Raw genomic sequence first — 11,048 nt, 5'->3', positions numbered from 1 at the left:
TTCATTTTCGACTTCATTTTCGACTTCATTTTCGCCACGCGCAGGGAATCATCGTCCATCGGTTTGTATCACAATTTTCGGCACATGTTGTATCTTTGCATTCTTTCAAACGACATTACGTATGTATAATACTTGTACATTCTCCAATTCCGAATATTGAATACATATAACATTATCGGAAAATATAAACAAAGCAATATATAAGTAAGCGTGTATACGAGAATGATACAACGTATGGTGATAATCGTTTAATGCTAAAAAGATATTTTCTCCATGTATACGACACCATAGCTTATTAACACTTAGCCAACCGCGCCCGCACAGGCTAACAACCTATACGCTGTCCACCGTGCATTTTTCCAAGTAAGGAGGACTAATATTCGCTAATACTTGAAAAACAAAGAAGTCTAAAATTTATTTAAGTGGTCTATTATATGTTGCGGTAATGATTTTGTTTAACGATTTCACATACTCTTTATACGAAATATCAAATTAAAAGTATAAAAAGATATAGGTAAAATTAAAAACATTAAAGATGACTAAAGATAAATGACACGATTTGAACGCGGAGTTAAAAATTCATAATGCATTTTAATATTTTTTTTACAGTGTGGTATTGTTCGACTATAACTTTACTTAGTCACAACTGATAGTGTAACTTTTTCATTAATTTTAAGACCACCAAATTGGCCTATTTTATTACATATTGCGCTTTATAAAAGCAGAAAAAGAGTCGCAATTAATTGGGAACAATTCCCGGTAAACAATAATTGATAACAACAACAAAAGAAAATGCGTTGCTAAAGTCAAAAAAGGAAGATCTCCCCGCGTTCAGTCACTCAACGATGTTCTTCGCAAAGGGGAGATCCGATGGTTCGGATGGCTAAGTGTTAAGAAAAGTGTAAAAACAGCCAACACCACACGGAGTTCCCAGGCGGTCAACCCATCCAAGTACTAACCGTGCCCATCGCTGCTTGACTTTCGTGATCAAACGAGAACGAGTACTTTCAACGCGGTATGAGCGTTAGCTGTAGTAATCAGTTTTGTTATTTCATGTTATCGAATAGACAAAATATTTAATAAAAACGTACGTGTATGTACGAGGATAAATGGTATTTTAGACGTGCATACAGATTTATACAATTTTTCCTGGCTTCGTTTCCCAAACAATGGATTGTGAAGTTCCGTCATGTAGGTACGCGTATACTTAAAAAGTAGCCGAGTCAAGTGGACGGAACTTCATAATTGATTTTCTGGAAAATCAGGCCCTTTCGACCTGCACCATCATAATACTCTAATTTTCTCGCCTACTTCAATTTTCAAACTATTTAGTTTCACTGGACTGCGTATAACTACCAACAGCAAAATACTAACATTCACGGACGATCAAATAAAAAAAGAAATTTGAGGTGAAAAATAAGAAAAGAAACTTTATTTTTCTCACAACAATCCACTTTACAATTTGACTTTCGATCGGATCCGATTACTTTCTTTTGTCATCCCTCAACATCCCCACCGTCCATGCATTTGCTAGGCGTTCGCGACCGTTGCCACGTGCTCTTTCTTCTAGAACCTTCGGTGGAAGGACCGTTGGGATGTTGATGGTTCATTAGGCACTTCAACGATATACATTGTCGCTGAATGGCCGCCACATCTTTATCTCCATCGTCAGTCCATCGGATTTGAAGTATGCCGGTCGTGACACCTTCGACGTAACACAAACACTCTAATCCAGAAACAGCAGTCATATTACTACCAGAGCGTATCAGAAAAATAGAAAAATGACTGCAAGATAAAAGCAAACCCCAGTCAATTAAACCACATTACATTTATAATACGAAAACGGAAACCACCTAATATCCGATTGAATGGCACGCACATAACAAACAACAAACAAAGCAAGTTAAATACTAGGGACTCCACTTAGGCTCATAACTCACACGAAAGCAACATACTAAATCAATTATAGACAAAAGACGGATAAAAAGGAGACAGATGTACTGGCAAACTAGTCGAAACTCTAAACTCAGCATAGAAAATAAATTGAAAATATCGAAAACCAGGATAATAAGGTAAATACACCAGAATCGCTTCTAGAAAATACTCAGAACAGTAGTCAACGCCCCATGGAATATCAGAAACGAGGATATACGCAAGACCTAAAAATACCAATGGTCAAAGAAGAAATCGGCAAGTACTCGAAAAAAAAAAGAAAGAAAGAAAAAAATTGTAAAGTACAAATCAAATAAATAAAAAAAAAAAAAAAAAAAAAAAAAAAAAAAAAAAAGAAAAAGAAATGGATTGCATGTTTGCCAATAAAGTAAGTATTAGTAATCAAACCGATGAAAGCATTGAATAATGCTTGTTACTTGCGAATACCGATACTTAACTCTGCTACGGTCTTCCATTCAACTAAATTATATAATAATATGAAGTTTGAAGAAGAAAGTTATCTTTGCATACAAAGATTCGTTTTTGTTTATTTTATCTTCTAACTAAGGACCGGGCAAATGTAGAAGTACGTTACTATATCCTTCATAATAACTTTCATTGCAAAGAACCGGTACATTCTATTATCGCAAACAAAATTTTGGCATTAGTGAAATTTTTACAAACTCTTATTTTCTCTTTGAAATGTTCCAATGTATTTATAACACTCTCTGCTATTTTTGTTGCAGCTTTCCTACGCGGGCCATATTACCGTCTTATAATATAATTTTATATCAGTGTTTTTCTCAAATATGTCGGTTTCAAGAGTCGGATAAAATTTTGCTCTATACGTTCAAAAGAATACAGAAGTTCTTCGAGAAAGAAAGAAAGTAGAGCAGTAAGAACAAAGAGACCCGGAGACCGCAGCAGGGTTAAAAAGAACATGAATTTAATTTCTAAATATTTTGGATTCTTGCATCCTGATATTAACCTTCTCCTTAATCTATTTTCATCGTTAAGAAACATTTGAAACACTATTTACAATACAAAGATAAAATACTTTATTTTATATACCACATTGTGAAAATAAAGATAGTTTATTTTTTACTACATATTCAAAATATTTTATTCGTACTGTAGACCAACAACTACTTAAAATAGTATTTAAAAGGAATATTCAGAAATAGAAATAACTTTTAATTATATAAATATCTAACTCATCGGTTTCATCAGTCTCTGTAAAATACTATTTCCAATCAATTTTACAGTCTCTCACACCAGTAGTGACAAATTTAACCGTTAAAATGAAAAAAGTATCGTAATCAATATTGAAGTAGTCGAGTAATAATGATCTTTCAATGTTTCGAAAATCATATAGAGTAAATAGAAAAATAATTATTTGCTGATAATATTGCTGATAAAATTTACGAGGGAGAGTAGTAATGACTCAATGCGCGAAGAACAATTGACGAAGTTAAAACTCGGAAAAAAAAAAAAATAACAAACAATGAGAAAGTTTCAAATTGTTTTCGACGATTAAGACGAAATTTAGGAATACTTACTGCGGACGATTATGCGATACGAAGCAACTGAAGCGAATGCCGCGACGCGATGTACGACGGAACGAATGCGACTGAATTATCGTACGACGATACGAATGAGTAACGATACACACGCGCGTGTCGATGCTGCTCGCATTTGAAAGACTCCCGCACGAGACGGTTTACTAATCGTTCGCTCACTAAAATGATACTTACCTTCGCGTATGCTTCGAGATACTGTTCACAATTGAAGATTTCGCACTGGACTGTCCACTGATCGTCACGCCTGATGGAACGACTCTGTCTCCACCAACGCTTGCAGCCATGTCCACGAATGCTTCAAGATATTGACTCATCGACGAAGCTAGCACAGAAAAGTATCACTGGTTGTTACGACTCACGAAATGATTTCACCTGCACGAGCGCTTGAAGAGCGCTAAGAGATTGAAACGGTTCTTTAGTCCACGTTTAGCGATTCGAACGCACGGAAACTGACTCGCTGCTACATGTACACGATTGAACGACTCGAACGAGACTGCCGATACCGTCGTTAGGCTCCAACAACGCTGGAAAACGGAGGACCTCAAATACGCACGCTGATTGGTTTTCAAGAAAATCGTCACGCGGCATATTCGCCAGCAAGATGGCGTTTACTGCGTGCATACGTTCCAAGTGCGGGGGAGAATCCTTCGTTGAAAGAGCGTTACCTGGATGAATGCGAGGCATCGATGTAATTAGGTAAGCGTTAAAATCCCTCAATTATCCTTACAAGAAACTCGTAGCATAGGAAATAAGAAATACTGCTAGGAACGTTGAAGGGAATCGTTTTAGCTATTGGAGTACCCTTCTAAAATAGCGCCTTGACTGCGAAGGCGAGCTACAACGAGCTACAACGAGCTACAACGAGCTACATACTATCCGAAATAAACAATCTAAAGTACAACTATTCTTACGATAAAAAGAGAAGATAGGCAAATAAAATAAAAAAAAAAAAAAAAAAAAAAAGAAAAAAATATGTCTAAAAAGACTCAGCTAGCATGTTCCCACAGACAAATCAAATTTTTAGGTAAAAAGAATCTAACTGTATCCCTTCTTTCAAACTGCCTCCAGAGAAAGCTCCCCTCCTCCAAGATGCAGGTATAGCGATACAGAACATCAATAAAAACATGGAGTCTAGTTATTTCATGACATGTAAAACAACGGAAAAACTATAGGTTATCGGCACTCACTTTTCCAAAACACACACACACACACACACACACACACACACACACACACACACACACACACAACGATCACCTGGGTCGAGAATAATTAAACAGAATTGTTATCTCCGAAACAAATAAACTGAAAAATAAAATAGAGCGAGACATATCGCTAAATAAGACAGTCTTCATATTCTCCAATGAAAACACCTCGGATAACCTCAAACAACCAGACACAGAAATAAACTACTTTACAAATTATAACCATCTAAAAATCATTGCCTCTAAATTAAACAATAAAAAATCATCCGCTTTCGACGACGTCCCGAACATTTTGCTCAAACGGTTAACCAACAAAATAAAATGATATTACACAGTGCTCTTTAATAATATTAGCAGCCATCACAAAAGAAAAGAAAATAAAGACCGCTTCTCACACTCAAACCTGCGATATATAAGTCTCCTTTTGAACAAAAAATAACGTAATCCTAAAAAAAGAAAAATCAATTCGGCTCCCTTAACAAACAATTTTTAATAATCTATAATCGAAGCATCGAGAAAGAGAAATGTTTTGGTATTACGCGACCATTATCATGCATCGTATCATTCTCATTTTGGCACACACCTATGTTCCTTTAAACATTCTATTTTTTGACCATGGAAAACAAATAAGAAAACTATTGATTTCAGCCAACGCTCATACCGCGCTGAGTGCACTCGTTCTCGTCCGATCACGAAAGTTAAGCAGCGCCGGGCACGGATAGTACTTGGATGGGTGACCGCCTGGGAACTCCGTGTGGTGTTGGCTTTTTCTTTTTATTTTCCCAATATTTTTTACTTTTCATGACAATGCGTTTTTAATAATCTATAATCGAAGCATCGAGAAAGAGAAATGTTTTGGTATTACGCGACCATTATCATGCATCGTATCATTCTCATTTTGGCACACACCTATGTTCCTTTAAACATTCTATTTTTTGACCATGGAAAACAAATAAGAAAACTATTGATTTCAGCCAACGCTCATACCGCGCTGAGTGCACTCGTTCTCGTCCGATCACGAAAGTTAAGCAGCGCCGGGCACGGATAGTACTTGGATGGGTGACCGCCTGGGAACTCCGTGTGGTGTTGGCTTTTTCTTTTTATTTTCCCAATATTTTTTACTTTTCATGACAATGCGTTTTTAATAATCTATAATCGAAGCATCGAGAAAGGGAAATGTTTTGGTCGAACTCTTACAGCTCAGCAAACCGGAAAACTACTATATAATAGCAGGCGACTTTAACGCAAAACATACAAGCTGGAAAAACGAAGTAAACAACACGAGAGGCAACTTCATTAGAAACTGGCTAGACAATAAAAGCATTCACTTCAAAACAATCTTATACAGCTCCGAGCTACCCTCTTACCCAAAAGGAGGCTCATACCTGGACATATGCTTAGCAGATGCGCGACTAAAATTTCAAAACCTACGTCCTTAAAACCTTAGCCTATGACAGTGACCATAACGCCCTAGTATTTCACATAAAAAAGAATTCATCGGACCTCCTAACACTGGAAACACAGACCGAGGCACCCAGGTACAATTACAAAAAGACAGACTGGAAAAAATTCCAAAACATACTGGAAGATCTACAACAACGTCAACCTAACAAACAATCAAATCGACTCATTCATGGACGAAATAGAAAAACATACACAAATCGCTCTCCAAAATTCCGTGCCAAACATAAAACAAAAAAATTCATGCCAGCCCTATATCAACAATAAAATAAAAGAACTACAACGAGACAAAAGCTACATACTCTCCAAAATAAACAATATAAAATTCAACTATTCTTACGACAAAAGAGAAGGATTAGAATTTCTAAAGTACCTTCTATACAAAATAAAAGCACATCTGAAACAAGAATTGGCTAACTCTATAAACCATTACTGGACAAACGAAATAAGAAACATCTCAAAAAACGACTCAGCCAACATGTTCACACAAATAAATCAAATCTTCAGACCAAAAGGACAAAACCCCATCCCACCTCTCAAATTGCCTCCAAAGAAATCCTCCGTCATCCAAGAAGCAGGTATAACGTTACACAACATCGACAAAGACACCGAAGATAACTTCATAATAACTAAAACAACAGAAAAACTTGACATTATCGGCACCCACGTTTCCAAGACACACACACACACAAAACGAACACATGGGCCGTGAACAACTAAACAGAATTATCATCGCCGAAACAAACAAACTGAAAAATGAAATGGAACAAGAAAGACATAACGCTAAACAAAACAGTCAGCACATTCTCAAACGAAAACACCGCAGACAATCCCAAACAACCGGAACCAGAAATAGACTCTACTTCACAAACTACAATCAACTAAACAAAATCTTCTCCAAACTAAACAACAAAAAATCCTCCGGCTTCGACGGCGTCCCAAACATCTTACTCAAGCGCCTACCGAACAAAATAAAATGGTACTAGACAGTACTCTTCAACAACGCACTGAACAACACATATTTCCCCAAAAAAAATGGAAAAAAGCCAAACTGATAGCTATAACAAAAAAAAAAAAAAAAAAAAAAGAAAAAGATAAAGACGGCTCATCACCCGCAAACCTACGACCCATAAGTCTCCTCCCCAACATAAGCAAAGTATTTGAAATAATCATAAACAACCCCCTCACCTCCTTCTGCTAAAAAAATGACATAATCCCAGAAAATCAATTTGGCTTCCGACACAAACACTCCACAATTCACGCAATAAACAAACTTTTACGTCGGACATCTGCTGGGCGCTAAACGCAAAACAACGAGTAGCCGCCTGCTTAATAGACCTCGAAAAAGCTTTCGACACAGTCTGGATCCCAGCTCTCGTATACAAATTGATCAAGAAAAACTTTCCTAAACACCTGATTAAAATAGTCTGGGACATGATCACAAGCAGAACATTCGTAATGACCGAAGGTTCACACACATCAAGCAAAGAATTGTCCATAAAAAACGGTCTGCAACAAGGTACAGTAAATTCCCCGTTACTTTTCAGTATTTACAATAGTGGCTTACTAAACCTCTTTAATCTCAATACATCCACCCATAAACGCTCCATAGCCTTCGCAGATGACCTAATCATCTACGTAACAGGCCGCAAAACCAAAACAATAAAAATGGGAACTGCAAGAACTTTTTGAGAAAATTAACGATTGTTACAACACATGGAAACTAAAAACCAACACAAGCAAATGCGAAACCATACTGTTTAGACCCAAGTCAAGCGAAATCGGTCCAATAGGAAGGGAACACTGCAGAAAATTTCAGCTAAGGGAAAAAGCAAACGAAGGGGAGCTCATACCGCATAAAAACTGCGTAAAATACCTAGGTATAAACATAGACGATAAATTAAACTATAAGCAGCACATCCAAAGCCAGTAAAGCATTCTGGAGAACAAAAAGATTATTCTACTCCAAACATCTCAACAGTCAAGTAAAAATCCTGTGCTATCATGCACTATCAGATGCTATCAGACCGATGATAACCTACGGCTGCCCAATCTGGTACAACATATCAGCCTCCCAAATGGAAAAAATTCGCAGATTCGAAAGAAAATGCATCAGAGCTTGCATTGAGTACTTACAGATCCGAACACAGCGGATTCAAAAAATATGTGAAAAACAAAACAGTCTATGACCTAGCCAACATTCACCGCATAGACTGTCACATCTTAAAATTAATAAGAAACCACTTCGCGCAAGCTGCAAAGATACAAGATAATAGAATTTCTAGTGCGTGTATAGCCTAAACATGGAAACTTTGCGGAAACTGGAAAAATTCATGGAATTGGAAACCTTGTACTTTTATAATGAATGTTCTAAAAACATTTCAATATTTAACTGTGAAATCTAGAAAACGGTTGTTCTTGCAATATCTGTGGATTAATCCGTAAATGTTTAATTTAATCTGTAAAGTGAAATTTTTATCTGTAAAACCTATAAAACGGTTGTTCTTAGAACATCTGATATTTAATTCTTTAGATTTACGAAATGGATATTAGTAAAATATTGGAAATATGACGACGTTAAGAATATTCGTAGGACTTTCGGGAGAGATGTTCCGAGAATTTCAGTTATTAAGAAAATTTAAGTTTCAAGAACATCTGTAAGACTTAAGATGTGGACGTTGCTAGGACATGCAAAACTTAAGTCTCGCGAACATCTTGGGAATGTTCACAATGGATATAGGATGTTCGGATATAAACTTGACATATTACTACCAGAGCGTATCAGAAAAATAGAAAAATGACTGCAAGATAAAAGCAAACCCCAGTCAATTTAACCACATTACATTTACAATACGAAAACGGAAACCACCTAATATCCGATTGAATGGCACGCACATAACAAACAACAAACAAAGCAAGTTAAATACTAGGGACTCCACTTAGGCTCATAACTCACATGAAAGCAACAGACTAAATCAGTTATAGATAAAATAAAAAAAGAAGAAAAAAGAAAAAAAAAAAGAAGACAGATGTACTGGCTAACTAGTCGAAACTCTAAACTCAGCATAGAAAATAAATTGAAAATATCGAAAACCAGGATAATAAGGTAAATAAAACAGAATCGCTTCTAGAAAATACTCAGAACAGTAGTGAACGCCCCATGGAATATTATGGGGCGAGGATATACGCAAGACATAAAAATACCAATGGTCAAAGAAGAAATCGGCAAGTACTTAAAAAAAATACAACTAAAGAACGGCAACACATCCAAACTCATAGAAAGAAGACCGAAAAGAAAACACCCCACTGATCTCGCTACAGAAATAAAATAGTCAAACTCGAAGATGGTATATCCTGCTAGGGGTAGCCATCCACGTGTTATTTTACCAATAAAGCATCACCCTGTATATGATATAGTGTATGTATATAGGATTTCTGAAAATATAACTTATATGTAAGTTATTATTACAAAAATCTTTTTCTATCAACTGAAAATTTCTTATTATTGCAGTTTTCCAATCGAAGACAATTTAGTATTGATCTACAGCCAAATAATGCTAGAACAACATCTGATGAATCCTATCAACAAATTTAACTTAGCGCTGACAAAAATTGCAGAATCATTATTAAACGCAGCATTGTACTGTCACCACAAAATTTCAACAACATTCCTACCAACAGCAGCCAAATTTCATTACGTATTTAATCTACGTGATCTCTGAAACATCTTTCAAGTAAAATTCATTTCAACAAAGCAAGTAATTAAAATGACAAAAGCTTAATTAAAATTAATATGCTTTTTTGCGTAAAGTGTTTGCAAACTGGTGGCGGTATCTCCGAGTAAATGAAAATTAAAGACTCATCGAACATGTGTGTACTTGACTACGTCGTAAACTGGGTGGGTGGATGCGAATCGCGTTTATTTGATATAAAAAGGGTTTACTCTTTCTTTAAGGTTTGCACACGGTGAGACTGATCCGACTGGAAATCATTTGATCAGATTGTACGTTCACGAAGCAACAAATTCTACCAAATGTCCAAATTGGACAAATTCTGAATGTAAAGAATTAAATAAAAAAAAAAAAAAAACGAAGCAACAAGAGTGTATTCGGATAAGTTAATCAGTGCTGAAGATGAGAAATAGCCTTTCAGCAATTGCTGAAGGAGTCGCTTCGCAAAGATATTTCTGTAAGTTTAAAAAAGTCAGTAGTCAGGCTATAATTATTATAAGTAAAAGAGAAGTAAATAGGTCGTATAGGTTGTTACGTATATTCTTAATTTAATTTTTGATAACGATAAATTTAATAATATCATTTATTATCGCAGGAAATGGACGAAAATATTGTGTTTGCTGGACCAACATATATACAATGTATTGTCATTTTGCGGAAGGAATCGGTGAACCAAACTATATGCCAATAAAAGATTGGCAACAATTGACGAAGTTACTGGATGAAGCTCTGGTTAATTATAACGAACTGGTAATAAGAATTTATATTTAATATATAAATTATATAATATATTATATAAAAAAATATAAATAATATTCAATAATATTCAGTTTTGTCAAATGTTAGAATAAAGCAAATCATAGTCATTGTAAAAATAAACATTCGAAATTATGACAAACAAAATAATGTCACGTTCAGATGAGAAAGACAGTTTCTTATTCCGTTTGCTACAAGGTTCAATTAATATAGGTTAAATTTAGATCTTTTCTTATCGATAATATAAAACATACTTGCTAATTTCGACATATAGATTACACGCTATACATAAACAATATTTACATACGATATTTCGGTACACGAAACATTGTTTTCCACGCAACTTTTTTTTGCTTGCACTCTTCGATTGTAAAAATAGATAA

General features: G+C 35.5%; 2 non-coding genes and 1 pseudogene across 2 annotated transcripts; 2 read left to right on the top strand and 1 right to left on the bottom strand.

Annotated features, from left to right (window-relative positions):
• Positions 1-909: 909 nt before the first annotated feature.
• Positions 910-1,029, bottom strand: LOC138188928 (uncharacterized; annotated as a pseudogene).
• A 4,335-nt stretch (positions 1,030-5,364) lies between these two features.
• On the top strand, positions 5,365-5,483 carry LOC138188910 (5S ribosomal RNA). Its single transcript, XR_011175749.1, has one exon. It is a non-coding gene; the product is annotated as a 5S ribosomal RNA (ribosomal RNA).
• Positions 5,484-5,690: 207 nt separating this feature from the next.
• LOC138188909 (5S ribosomal RNA) lies at positions 5,691-5,809 on the top strand. The gene has a single exon (XR_011175748.1). It is a non-coding gene; the product is annotated as a 5S ribosomal RNA (ribosomal RNA).
• Positions 5,810-11,048: the final 5,239 nt, after the last annotated feature.

Source organism: Bombus flavifrons, chromosome 17, assembly GCF_040668555.2.
Source record: "Bombus flavifrons isolate JBK064 chromosome 17, iyBomFlav1_principal, whole genome shotgun sequence".
NCBI classification, from domain to species: domain Eukaryota; kingdom Metazoa; phylum Arthropoda; class Insecta; order Hymenoptera; family Apidae; genus Bombus; species Bombus flavifrons.
The sequence above is the reverse complement of the archived record's forward strand: the minus strand, read 5'-3'. Positions and strand labels throughout refer to the sequence as shown.